Source organism: Petromyzon marinus, chromosome 15, assembly GCF_048934315.1.
Source record: "Petromyzon marinus isolate PM22_M1 ecotype Great Lakes invasive population chromosome 15, UKy_Petmar_22M1.pri1.0, whole genome shotgun sequence".
Taxonomy (NCBI): domain Eukaryota; kingdom Metazoa; phylum Chordata; class Hyperoartia; order Petromyzontiformes; family Petromyzontidae; genus Petromyzon; species Petromyzon marinus.
The window spans coordinates 3,392,934-3,406,775 of NC_133681.1; the positions used below are offsets into that span (position 1 = coordinate 3,392,934).

At 43.7% G+C, this 13,842-nt stretch overlaps 1 long non-coding RNA gene across 1 annotated transcript in view; it reads left to right on the forward strand.

Annotated features, from left to right (window-relative positions):
- Positions 1–3,748: 3,748 nt before the first annotated feature.
- LOC142924629 (uncharacterized) overlaps positions 3,749–13,842 on the forward strand; it is an 81,674-nt gene continuing 71,580 nt past the window's right edge. The window contains exon 1 of the long non-coding RNA XR_012941741.1: positions 3,749–4,382. This is a non-coding gene — a long non-coding RNA (uncharacterized LOC142924629). The remainder of the gene's footprint in view (positions 4,383–13,842) is intronic.

Consider the following 13,842-nt stretch of genomic DNA (forward strand, 5'->3'; position numbering starts at 1 on the left):
TCCGTGATTAAAACCGGACACTTTCAGTCGCAGTTAGTTAAGGGTCTCAGTTCCGGTCACCAATGCCCGGACAAAAAAAAATTAGGTTTTTCACTTCAGATAAAAGAAATTCCAGCCATTTCCCAAGCTATCAAAAGATGGAAGGCCTTCATCATGCTCGTGCAGGGACGTGCTGTCAGGGGAGGCAGGGGAGGCAGAACCTCACATGTCATGCTCCAATGAAAATAGCTGTTACGAAAAGTAAAAAAAGAACAATAATCAAATAAAATCAATTTTAAGATTTTTCCACTGATCTGTGTTATAAATGTCATTTCTGTACGATTCCAATAATTTTTATAATCAAAATCGCCAAATTTGCGGGGTGAGGCAGCGACAAGCTCAGCCTCCCCTCTGATTGCGCAACCCCTCAGTAACTGGTTGGAGCGCGGGCAATAAGCGCGTGCCTGTTACTATCTCAGTACGTCACCAATGTAATGTTTGTAGACCCATTTTCATGTCCTCGCCTTCCATACACCAGGTAACTTATTTCACGTGTATAAAGATATTTAGGCTCGCTGGTCTCGTCATGAAACTGCAATGAAAAAGCACCAGGGGAGGCAGCTATCACATCTGCCTCACTGAGGGGGACGTGTCTAACACGCCCCCTTCAGTGAGGCCACGCCCCCCCCCCCTCCGTGAGGCCACGACCCCCACCCCCTCCATGAGGCCACGCCCCCCTCAGCGTGTCAATCTGGCTCTTGACACGAGCCAGTGCCCTCCGCAGCCATTGACCTCACCGCACGTCACTGTGGTGCTCGTGGGTGTGGGTGGGTGCAATGGAAGGGATGGCAAGACCAGTTCTGAAATCACTTAACAATGTTGCTCACCACGCTTGGAAATTTTAAAACGGGGGGCTGCTGGGTTCCATACGACAGGGCACGAGCCACTGTAGCACTGTTCCACGCAATTTGTTTTTTTACATTTAATTGGGCTCAATTATAACTCTGAGGATCAAAAAATCAGTTTGAGTGCCTTGCAACAACCTCCAAAACTCGTAGCAGAGTGTGTGGGAAAGTCCATCCCTTATTGGGTAAAGATAAAACGTCTACTTTAATGTTGTTTTTCGGAATAATGTTCAGATAAAATATCTTGTGCAGCTGTTCTTGTATGCACGTATTGTAATTTTTTTTTTTATCTCATGACATGACACTGAGAGTCCACCAGGAATTATATATGGGAAAAAGATAAATAAACATATACAGTATTACAAGAAAAATCCATTGTTTAAAATGACTGTCGCAGTCCGTCTGTAAGCTGATAGACATTGAATTAATCATAAATGATTGATTTAATCCACATCTGGACAATGTTCAAAGTAGAAAAAAGCTATTTAAAAGAGGTGAAATCATGTACATTTATTTAAAAGCATATAATTGTATTTAATGTATATATATTATTTCACAGGCGGTCATTTTTGTGTAAAATTCCCAAAATCGATTGCCAAAGTAAACTACAGAGGGAATTATCTAAGTGTTTTAAATTATATTTTCTTGCTAGTAAAAAGTATAATTAACTTCTTTCCCATGAGAACTGAAGAGCACTTATCCTCGGTGTGCAATTTAGTATAATTTATTTTGTAATGGTTTTTCTAAAGTATTCAGACCTCACTGTCACTTTATTGTAACAGCATTTATCTATCGCATAATATTCAGCTTTTGTGCTTTTGACACCGTGATATTTTTAAGAGAGCCTTGGAACAAAGAGGCTCATGTAAAAAAGTAAGACGCCTTAATTTTTTTCGAATCCCTTGTACAGTGAGGGAAACAAGTATTTGATCCCCTGCTGATTTTGTACGTTTGCCCACTGACAAAGAAATTATCAGTCGAATTTTAATGGTAAGTTTATTTGAACAGTGAGAGACAGAATAACAACAACAAAAATCGAGAGAAACGCTTGTGAAAATGTTTATAAATTTATTTGCATTTTAATGAGGGAAATAAGTATTTGACCCCTCTGCAAAACATGACTTAGTACTTGGTGGCAAAATCCTTGTTGGCAATCACAGAGGTCAGACGTTTCTTGTAGTTGGCCACCAGGTTTGCACACATCTCAGGAGGGATTTTGTCCCACTCCTCTTTGCAGATCTTCTCCAAGTCATTAAGGTTTCGAGGCTGACGTTTGGCAACTGGAACCTTCAGCTCCCTCCACAGATTTTTTTATGGGATTAAGGTCTGGAGACTGTCTAGGCCACTCCAGGGCCTTAATGTGCTTCTTCTTGAGCCACTCCTTTGTTGCCTTGGCCGTGTGTTTTGGGTCATTGTCATGCTGGAATACCCATCCACGACCCATTTTCAATGCCCTGGCTGAGGAAAGGAGGTTCTCACCCAAGATTTGACGGTACATGGCCCTGTCCATCGTCCCTTTGATGCGGTGACGTTGTCCTGTCCCCTTAGCAGAAAAATACCCCCAAAGCATAATGTTTCCACCTCCATGTTTGACGGTGGGGATGGTGTTCTTGGGGTCATAGGCAGCATTCCTCCTCCTCCAAACACGGCGAGTTGAGTTGATGCCAAAGAGCTCCATTTTGTACTTTTTGTTTTTTTCGGTAAAGTCACGTAGGTAAGATAAAATAAATGAAAACAACTAAATTAAATCACGTTGCGGAGGCAATACAAGCTTGCGTCTTCAGGTGGAACAATCACAGCAAAATAGCTGTATCAAGAGAGGAGCTCTGAGACACCCGAGATTATATACAGGTTAAGGGGGGGGGGAGCCAGGCAGGGATGTGGGTGAAGGGAGGGCTAAGTTAAGCCGCCTTTTGTTATGCTGCAGGGGGTTCGGGGGATGCGGAGGTTCACTGCACGAGCTAAATGGAAAGGCTGTACTATTATAAGGCAGCTAAAGTTTGACTTGGTTTATGACATTTATAACATCTTATGACATCTTCCAATATGGTCTCATCTGGCCACAACACTTTCACCCAGTTGTCCTCTGAATCATTCAGATGGGCATGTATATGTGCTTTCTTGAGCAGGGGGACCTTGCGGGCACTGCAGGATTTCAGTCCCTTCACGGCGTAGTGTGTTACCAATTGTTTTCTTGGTGACTATGATCCCAGCTGCCTTGAGATCATTGACAAGATCCTCCCGTGTAGTTCTGGGCTGATTCCTCACCGTTCTCATGATCATTGCAACTCCACGAGGTGAGATCTTGCATGGAGCCCCAGGCCGAGGGAGATTGACAGTTCTTTTGTGTTTCTTCCATTTGCGAATAATCGCACCAACTGTTGTCACCTTCTCACCAAGCTGCTTGGCAATGGTCTTGTAGCCCATTCCAGCCTTGTGTAGGTCTACAATCTTGTCCCTGACATCCTTGGAGAGCTCTTTGGTCTCGGCCATGGCAGAGAGTTTGGAATCTGATTGATTGCTTCTGTGGACAGCTGTATTTTATACAGGTAACAAGCTGAGATTAGGAGCACTCCCTTTAAGAGTGTGATCCTAATCTCAGCTCGTTACCTGTATTAAAGATACCTGGGAGCCAGAAATCTATCTGATTGAGAGGGGGTCAAATGCTTATTTCCCTCATTAAAATGCAAATCAATTTATAACATTTTTACATGCGTTTTTCTGGATTTTTTTGTTGTTATTCTGTCTCTCGCTGTTCAATTAAACCTGCCATTAAAATTATATACTGATAATTTCTTTGTCAGTGGGCAAACGTACAAAATCAGCAGGGGATCAAATGCTTTTTTCCCTCACTGTAAGACTAAGCAATTGTACGTTACACATTTGACATGAAGTTACGCCAGTCTTCCTTGGCGCCAAGATACATTCTGCTCGTTAAATGCGTGCGACACACGTTCACCATACAATGGGTGCCACTGAATTGAGCTGCTGGGGCATACATGGGGGGGACATTAGTATGCTGATGATGTGACAAAGTCTATAAAAGCACATTGACAGCCCGCTATAATGAGAAGTAAAATTAATAAATTGCAGCCCAGCACATTCCCCGATCTCTCGTTAGTCGGGGAGGAGCTGACTAAGCGGAGAGGGGTGACGGCTTTTTTGCTTTGCATGAAAGCACCTTCATTGTAAAGCTCCGTTCATCGAACCCTGTACTTTCTTGGGCTCGTAGGAAGAAAACGGTTTGCGGTAGGGGAGGAGTCTCCGCCGAGCGTTTGAAAGCAACTCTCTCTGCAAGGGTGATCTTTTCAGCAGTCTTCCCCTCTATGGACATTAATTTGCATGGCAAAGGCACTTTTACTCGTTTTAATAGTTTTGGTTTTTTTTTTGCTGTAACGGAGGCATTTTGGTAAAGGTATAATTGTTTACAACGCCCGGACCGGAGCTGCGTAAAGTACATTCGAAGTTTAAAATCGTCAGGCGTGGCAGCGTATTTAGGTGAGCATTATTCTGTCATGTCACTTTCTCAATGCCTTTTTTTAGTCGATGAGTGCTTGCATCCTATAATAATAAAAAAAAAATCCTCCCCTGCTATCTCTTGCTAAAGGTGAGTGATGTCATCTCTTTCGTGAGAGAATTTACAAAGCTGCTCGTGCCCATTACTGATGCTGATATGCGTTGATGGCTTGCCTATTTTTCCAAGTAATTGCAATGTCAAATTATACACAAGCTGCCACAGCCTTCATCTAGGATCTCATAAAACAAGGCCGAAATAAATAAAATATCGTGAAAAAACTAAAAGCCATTTACAATAATGTAAAGACTATATTGAGGTTGCATTTACAAAAAAAAAATAACAACTAAATTTATATCAGAAGCATCGTCTGGCAAGGAGATAAAATATATACTGTCACCAAAGTTATACAGAGTGACATTCGAAGGAAGTGTATGACAAAATTCATCACTGTTGCTTCACTTAACCGTGAGGGTGATGATTACTTTGGGAGGCCTTCATCCAGCAGTGGATAGATCATTGCTGTCAATGAAGATGATGTCATGCTTTCCCAAAGCGATGTTACTTTTTAAACAAAGAGCACGCATTTTTTTAGCTTGATTGGCAACATATGCTACGTATCAAGTATCACTCATTACACGTTAACTCTGGAAATCGAGCAATTAGCAGAGGTATGTTCATGATTCAGATACAGTGAGGGAAAAAAAGTATTTGATCCCCTGCTCATTTTGTACGTTTGCCCACTGACAAAGAAAGTATCAGTCTATAATTTTAATGGAAGGTTTACTTGAACAGTGACAGACAGAATAACAACAAAAATCCAGAAAACGCATGTCAAAAATGTTATAAATTTATTTGCATTTTAATGAGGGAAATAAGTATTTGACCCCTCTGCAAAACATGACTTAGTACTTGGTGGCAAAACCCTTGTTGGCAATCACAGAGGTCAGACGTTTCTTGTAGTTGGTCACCAGGTTTGCACACATCTCAGGAGGGATTTTATCCCACTCCTCTTTGCAGATCTTCTCCAAGTCATTAAGATTCCGAGGCTGACGTTTTGGCAACTCGAACCTTCAGCTCCCTCCACAGATTTTCTATGGGATTAAGGTCTGGAGACTGTCTAGGCCACTCCAGGACCTTAATGTGCTTCTTCTTGAGCCACTCCTTTGTTGCCTTGGCCGTGTGTTTTGGGTCATTGTCATGCTGGAATACCCATCCACGACCCATTTGCAATGCCCTGGCTGAGAGAAGGAGGTTCTCACCCAAAATTTGACGGTACATGGCCCCGTCCATCGTCCCTTTGATGGGGTGAAGTTGTCCTGTCCCCTTAGCAGAAAAATACCCCCAAAGCATAATGTTTCCACCTCCATGTTTGACGGTGGGAATGGTGTTCTTGGGTTCATAGGCAGCATTCCTCCTCCTCCAAACACGGCGAGTTGAGTTGATGCCAAAGAGCTCCATTTTGGTCTCATCTGACCACACCACTTTCACCCAGTTGTCCTCTGAATCATTCAGATGTTCATTGGCAAACTTCAGACGGACATGTATATGTGCTTTCTTGAGCAGGGGGACCTTGCGGGCGCTGCAGGATTGCAGTCCTTCACGGCGTAGTGTGTTACCAATGGTTTTATTGGTGACTATGGTCCCAGCTGCCTTGAGATCATTGACAAGATCTTCCCGTGTAGTTCTGGGCTGATTCCTCACCGTTCTCATGATCATTGCAACTCTATGAGGTGAGATCTTGCATGGAGCGCCAGGCCGAGGGAGATTGACAGTTCTTTTGTGTTTCTTCCATTTGCGAATAATTGCACCAACTGTTGTCACCTTCTCACCAAGCTGCTTGGCAATGGTCTTGTAGCTCATTCCAGCCTTGTGTAGGTCTACAATCTTGTCCCTGACATCCTTGGAGAGCTCTTTGGTCTTGGCCATGGTGGAGAGTTTGGAATCTGATTGAATGATTGCTTCTGTGGACAGTTGCCTTTTATACAGGTAACAAGCTGAGATTAGGAGCACTCCCTTTAAGAGTGTACTCCTAATGTCAGCTCGTTACCTGTATAGTGGAATAAATAGGCGCATGGGGGTAATTGGTGAGTTTGCGCGAGAGCAGGACAGTAGGGGGTCATATTGGGACGATGAGGTAACGATTGGGCCAATTAAGCCAGGGGAGCCAAGGACGGCTGTAATTGGCTGGTCTTGTTGTCAGGGCTGGAGTGTGATTGGCTGGTGTTGTTATCAGGGCTGGGGTGGCGTCTTGAAGTCTGGCGAGGTAACACGTGCACGGGCACGCGGAGCGTCGTTGGGACTGCGGGTTAATTAATTGGGGTGTAATGAGAGTGGGGAGACGCGAGGAGAAACGGGGAGTTGGAGTCGGGGGCTGGACGAGGCAGGATGTGGAGAAGCTGAAGAGAGAAGCAGTTAGCAGTGGAGAGAGCATAGTGATAGCGAAGAGCGGAGAACAGAGAAGAAGCAGTCAGCAGTGGAGAGAGCATAATGATAGCGAAGAGCAGAGACGAAGCAGTTAGCAGTGGAGAGAGAACAGTGATAGCGGAGAGCGAAGAGCAGAGACGAAGCAGTTAGCAGTGGAGAGAGCACAGTGATAGCGAAGAGCGGAGAACAGAGACGAAGCAGTTAGCAGTGGAGAGAGCACAGTGATAGCGAAGAGCGGAGGACAGAGACGAAGCAGTCAGCAGTGGAGAGAGCATAGTGATAGCGAAGAGCGGAAGACAGAGACGAAGCAGTTAGCAGTGGAGAGAGCATAGTGATAGCGGAGAGCAGAGGCGAAGCAGCCAGCAGTAGAGAGAGCACAGTGATAGCGGAGAGCAGAGACGAAGCAGTTAGCAGTAGAGAGAGCACAGTGATAGCGGAGAGCAGAGACGAAGCAGTTAGCAGTGGGGGAAGCACAGAGACATCGGAGCTGACGGAGAAGTGGAGATTGGAGAGACAAAGGCGGCGAGCGAGTCGAGTGAAGCACGGCGAGCGAGCTGTGGCAACAAGGGAAATGTGGAGCATTGAGGACATGTGGAGAACTGTAAATAAAGTGGTGTTGGAAGAAAGGCAAAAGTTGTCCGAGTGAAATCAACCACTACACCTGTATAAAAGACACCTGGGAGCCAGAAATCTTTCTGATTGAGAAGGGGTCAAAAACTTATCTCCCTCATTAAAATGCAAATCAACTTATAACATTTTTGACATGCGTTTTTCTGGATTTTTTTGTGGTTATTCTGTCTCTCACTGTTCAAATAAACCTACAATTCAAATGATAGACTGATCATTTCTTTATCAGTAGGCAAACGTACAAAATCAGCAAGGGATCAAATACTTTTTTCCCTCACTGTAAGGCCTGTGGTGCTCTGAAGTATTGAGCTTGCAGTGAGCTTGAATAATACAAATAATTTTACTGGTAGGAACGAAGTTGTAAACTGAGTGTACCAGCCTGCAATAGATTAATGTGTCCGTCCGTCCGTCCCCTTTCAATACTTTAACGAAGTGAAAAATCCCAATGTTCCTACCAGCCCACCCTGCAGGGACCTGTTAATCGCTTATGCTTCCAAGTCAGCTCATCCATATTGAGCACAGTGCACCTAGATGTCCCTAACAAGAGCACGCGTTTACATAAGAACGAAAACCGGTGGGAAGATGTCGTATTATAGGAGACGTCGTTATGATGTCCCAATGTATGCAACATGTGTTATAGGTCATTCACCTTTATACAAATAATAGATCCTCAATCTTTAAAAGAAAAAACTTTAGCCATGGAAAGCATCTTCAGATATTGAAGTAGATTGTAATTTTTTTTTTGTTACAAGCACACAGCAGAGCACCGCACATACTATTGTACTCTACCTGAATTGTACTTGTAAAAGCATTTCTCAAATATGCAGAAAGAGACAACGTACTTGCTGTGATCTGTCTCAAACACATGTTATGATAGCAGCAATTAGATTTTCAACTGGAGTATGCCACTGGCTTGGAACATCCTGTGTGAAGACCGCGATGTTCTACTGAATATGAAAGTTTATAAGTACATGACTGTGCTTTTAAGGGTACACTGCGTGATTTAATTCGCTGAACAACTAAATAATAAACTATCACACTGTCGGCGTTGTCACATCTTCCCTTGACCTCATTGTTTCAGAGTGCATGAAAGTAGTACATAGATGTACGCAATAAAAAAAAATTGAGTCTAATACAGGCAGCTCAAAAAGGGGAAATATGTTGGGCCATAGATTCAACAAGACACTTTTTGAACAGCCAATGCGTTAATGAGTCCAAACCAGATATATCATTCGTCCGTACGATATGAGGTGGTACGCGATTTCTTGTTCAATATTGTTTTACATAATCAGCAACCGTGCATTTTGTGATCACCATTATGAATGAGTTGGTTATCAAATGATTCATACTGATTTGCCATGTAAATCAATAGATACTACTAAAGTTTGCTACTTTGGGTGGTACTGCTTGTTGCTTTGCCCCATGAACTACATCAACAGGACATCAATTTTACAATAAACTGTATATAAGCAAAACAAAGTGTTCATCAGCACTGCCACTATAGGGGATTACATTCACTTGTTCATCAGCACTGCCACTATAGGGGATCACATTCACTTGTTCATCAGCAATGTCACTATAGGGGATCACATTCACTTGTACATCAGCACTGCCACTATAGGGGATCACTTTCACTTGATCATCAGCTCGGCCACTATAGGGGATCACATTCACTTGTTCATCAGCACTGTCACTATAGGGGATCACATTCACTTGTTCATCAGCACTGCCACTATAGGGGATCACATTCACTTGTACATCAGCACTGCCACTATAAGAAATCACATTCACTTGTTCATCAGCACTGCCACTATAGGGGATCACATTCACTTGATCATCAGCTCGGCCACTATAGGGGATCACATTCACTTGTTCATCAGCACTGTCACTATAGGGGATCACATTCACTTGTTCATCAGCACTGCCACTATAGGGAATCACATTCACTTGTTCATCAGCACTGCCACTATAGGGGATCATATTCACTTGTTCATCAGCACTGCCACTTTAGGGGATCACATTCACTTGATCATCAGCTCGGCCACTATAGGGGATCACATTCACTTGTTCATCAGCACTGCCACTATAGGGGATCACACTCACTTGTACATCAGCACTGCCACTATAGGGGATCACATTCACTTGTTCATCAGCACTGCCACTATAGGGGATCACATTCACTTGATCATCAGCTCGGCCACCATAGGGGATCACATTCACTTGTTCATCAGCACTGCCACTATAGGGAATCACATTCACTTGTTCATCAGCACTGCCACTATAGGGGATCACATTCACTTGTTCATCAGCACTGCCACTTTAGGGGATCACATTCACTTGTTCATCAGCACTGTCACTATAGGGGATTACATTCACTTGTACATCAGCACTGTCACTATAGGAGATCACATTCACTTGTTCATCAGCACTGCCACTATAGGGGATCACATTCACTTGTTCATCAGCACTGCCACTATAGGGGATCACATTCACTTGTTCATCAGCACTGCCACTTTAGGGGATCACATTCACTTGTTCATCAGCACTGTCACTATAGGGGATTACATTCACTTGTACATCAGCACTGTCACTATAGGAGATCACATTCACTTGTACATCAGCACTGCCACTATAGGGGATCACATTCACTTGTTCATCAGCTCAGCCACTTTAGGGGACCACGTTCACTTGTTCATCAGCTCGGCCACTATAGGGGACCACGTTCCCTTGTTCATCAGCACTGTCACTATAGGGGATCACATTCACTTGTTCATCAGCACTGTCACTATAGGGGATCACATTCACTTGATCATCAGCTCGGCCACTATAGGGGATCACATTCACTTGTTCATCAGCACTGTCACTATAGGGGATCACATTCACTTGTTCATCAGCACTGCCACTATAGGGAATCACATAACACTTTTTCATCAGCACTGCCACTATAGGGGATCACATTCACTTGTTCATCAGCACTGCCACTTTAGGGGATCACATTCACTTGTTCATCAGCACGGTCACTATAGGGGATTACATTCACTTGTACATCAGCACTGTCACTATAGGGGACCACATTCACTTGTTCATCAGCACGGTCACTATAGGGGATCACATTCACTTGTTCATCAGCGCTGCCACTTTAGGGGATCACATTCACTTGTTCATCAGCACGGTCACTATAGGGGATTACATTCACTTGTACATCAGCACTGCCACTATAGGGGATCACATTCACTTGTTCATCAGCACTGTCACTATAGGGGACCACGTTCCCTTGTTCATCAGCACTGCCACTATAGGGGACCACATTCACTTGTTCATCAGCACTGCCACTATAGGGGATCACATTCACTTGTTCATCAGCACTATCACTGTAGGGGATCAAATGCACTTGTACATCAGCACTGCCACTATAGGGGATCACATTCACTTGTTCATCAGCTCGGCCACTATAGGGGACCACGTTCCCTTGTTCATCAGCACTGTCACTATAGGGGACCGCATTCACTTGTTCATCAGCACTGTCACTATAGGGGATTACATTCACTTGTTCATCAGCACTGTCACTATAGGGGATCACATTCACTTGTTCATCAGCTCGGCCACTATAGGGGACCACATTCACTTGTTCATCAGCACTGCCACCATTTGCGAACTTTTACACGGGCTGTGACCAGACCTATTTTTGGTGTCACTCAATAGGACTTGTTTCTTTCTTTTTCTTATTCCAAAGGTCGATGGCTGTGCATGACACTGTTTTTTGGGGGGTTGCAATTTGCTATGAGAATCGATTTCGCTTGTTTTGCTTGTTAAAATTAGACCACGTTGTTTGCATTGTTTTATCATGGTTCTTTCCGTCTCGATTGTAAAGATTTTGTTCACTCGTGTTATTTAAATTGTACAAGTTATAAATAATATGTTCTCAAACGTATGGTTCAATACACTTATAGTACGTTAAAAATAATTAATCGATGCATCGTCACATGCTTAACAACACAACTACCGCCATTCGCCAAAGTGGCGGTGATGTCGTCACCGCACTTGTGCCAGGCTATGTGCACTTTATGGCCATGTGAAGTAAATTTACAATCATGCAGATGCACGTAAGCACAGCTAACTCCATTTACATAATGTGTAATACAGCACTTTGAGATCCTTGATGAAAGGCAATTTATTGAAATAATAATTATTATTATGCAAAGGTGTGTAGGCCAAGAGTAGGCCAAAATATGCCTCTCTAGTACTCCGTCAGTGGAGGCCCTTTTTGCCAGCAATGAAATAAGCAATTTCAGGGCTGCCTGTCTACCTTCATGCATATGTATGCACCACATCCACATTGATGCGGAGACATACAAACAACTTGCGCATATACACAGAAGCATGCACACACGTTTTTTTTTATATATTAGGCACCTTTACCGAGAAACCATTATGCACAGAGTTACAAGCCCGGGAGGTGACTGCAACACATTTTGGAGCTGTGAATACCAGCTGTGCTGCATTTGCAGGAGTAGGAGCATCATCATCGGCACGATCACCATAAGCATGGCAAGCATCGGGATTATCATCAGCATTATTATCCGCATCGGGATTGTCTGCTTCGTCAATGGCGGCATCATCGGCATCATGATTGTCATCTTCAGCCATGTGCTATTCGCTGCTTGATTTAGGCGTTCCCCATTGATGAGGTGCTTTTTGTCAAATTGAATTTGATCATGAAAAGCAACATGCCCATCTTTGCTCAAGGAAAGTTTTAAATTAGTTGGGGAATTGGAGGGCAGTGGGTGGGGGGCAGGGGGAGTGGGGGTGCACCCGGGGGGATGGAGGGGGGGAGTCACCCAGGGCCAAACATCCTCCTCTGATATTAACCACGGTGGCGAATACAACTTATGGTGTTGGTTTAATGCCGTAGCACGTTAACCACTTCACTACATTCTATATACTGTTCATCTGAAAATAATAAAATCGTTCAACTGCCAACAACATTATTTTTGACTTTCCACTAATATACTGTTCAGTGAGATAATGTTATAATCCACAACAAATTCGTTGCGTTTTTTTAAAATATATATTTGCCTCATTTTTCTGAACTAAAAATAATAGTGTATCAGAACAATTGAACACATGGATTTATGAATTTCAATGATTTCCCTCAATGATTTTGCAACAATGCAATATTTCATAGATGGCCCATTTATCCCTCTATCACCTCCAACAGATGCATAACATCTGATAGAATGTTACGTATCATCTTCTAAGGCTCAGATGTACTTTCATTACCAAGTAACATAGCAGAATACTGATTTTGGGAATTTTTATCCACTGTTGAATACAATTAGCATACTTTCATTCTTCTTGAAAGTATTTGCAGCCCATTGTTGAATTTATCATCACCTATTAAAAACTTAACTCCATGCATTCCCAAAACCCGTACCCTTTTTTTATGAAAGGATTTGATAAGCAAATGGTACCACATCCGAGTTTGAGTTGTAAGATATATTTGCCCACTAATATATATTCATCATCATCATCAGCCATGATCAATTCACTGTTGGATCAAGACCTCCCAAAAGCCATCACCACCTCCTCAGATTCTGCCATGTTTATAATCCTGCACATAAGCTGATTCCATTGCTTCGTCACCTCAGAAACATTCCATTTAGAGTCAGCATCTTTATTTAGACTTGAAGAAGCCGATGAGCTATGATGCACTTTTCACAGAAAGTAACAACAGTAAACAATACAAAAACAGACAGGAGTGCAAAGGATAGGAAAGCTAATAATATATATGCAGTGCACTGACTTCGGAGACGATATTTGTAGAGGCACCTTCTTTTATTAACGCACACGATCTCGCCTGCACACACTCCGTACTCGCTAGCCTCCGACACAACACGAGCCGTCGAGCATCGGCGACGCTGACCGAGACAGTTGACAGGCAATCTGGCAGCGCGATGTCGAGCGAAGATGGCAGCGACGATGGCGACGAGACGACAACAACGACGAGACGATCCAATTCCCACAACGGCAGCCTCGAGCTCCCCGCTCTCGGCCCCTTTTATGCTACCAGCGTGGCCTGGCTCCGCCCTGGCCACGCCTCCCTTCTCGAACCCGCCGGTAGGTTCCAGGGGCTTCCAGATGGGGCCCTCCATGACCCTTGCCCCAGTTCCTCCGCCCTGCCGACACACACACCGGTGTCTATACTCACCGGCGTGTGTACTGTTTGTACACCGCAGTTGCCGCTGCTGGTCACCAGCCGGCGCTATTACACTACACATATATAAATGTGTACATCGATTCGTGCCGATTATTCAACACCAAATGCAATATTTGGAAAAGCAGCAAAAAAAACCAGTCCCAGACCACACCAACGCAACACACAGTCCCTCA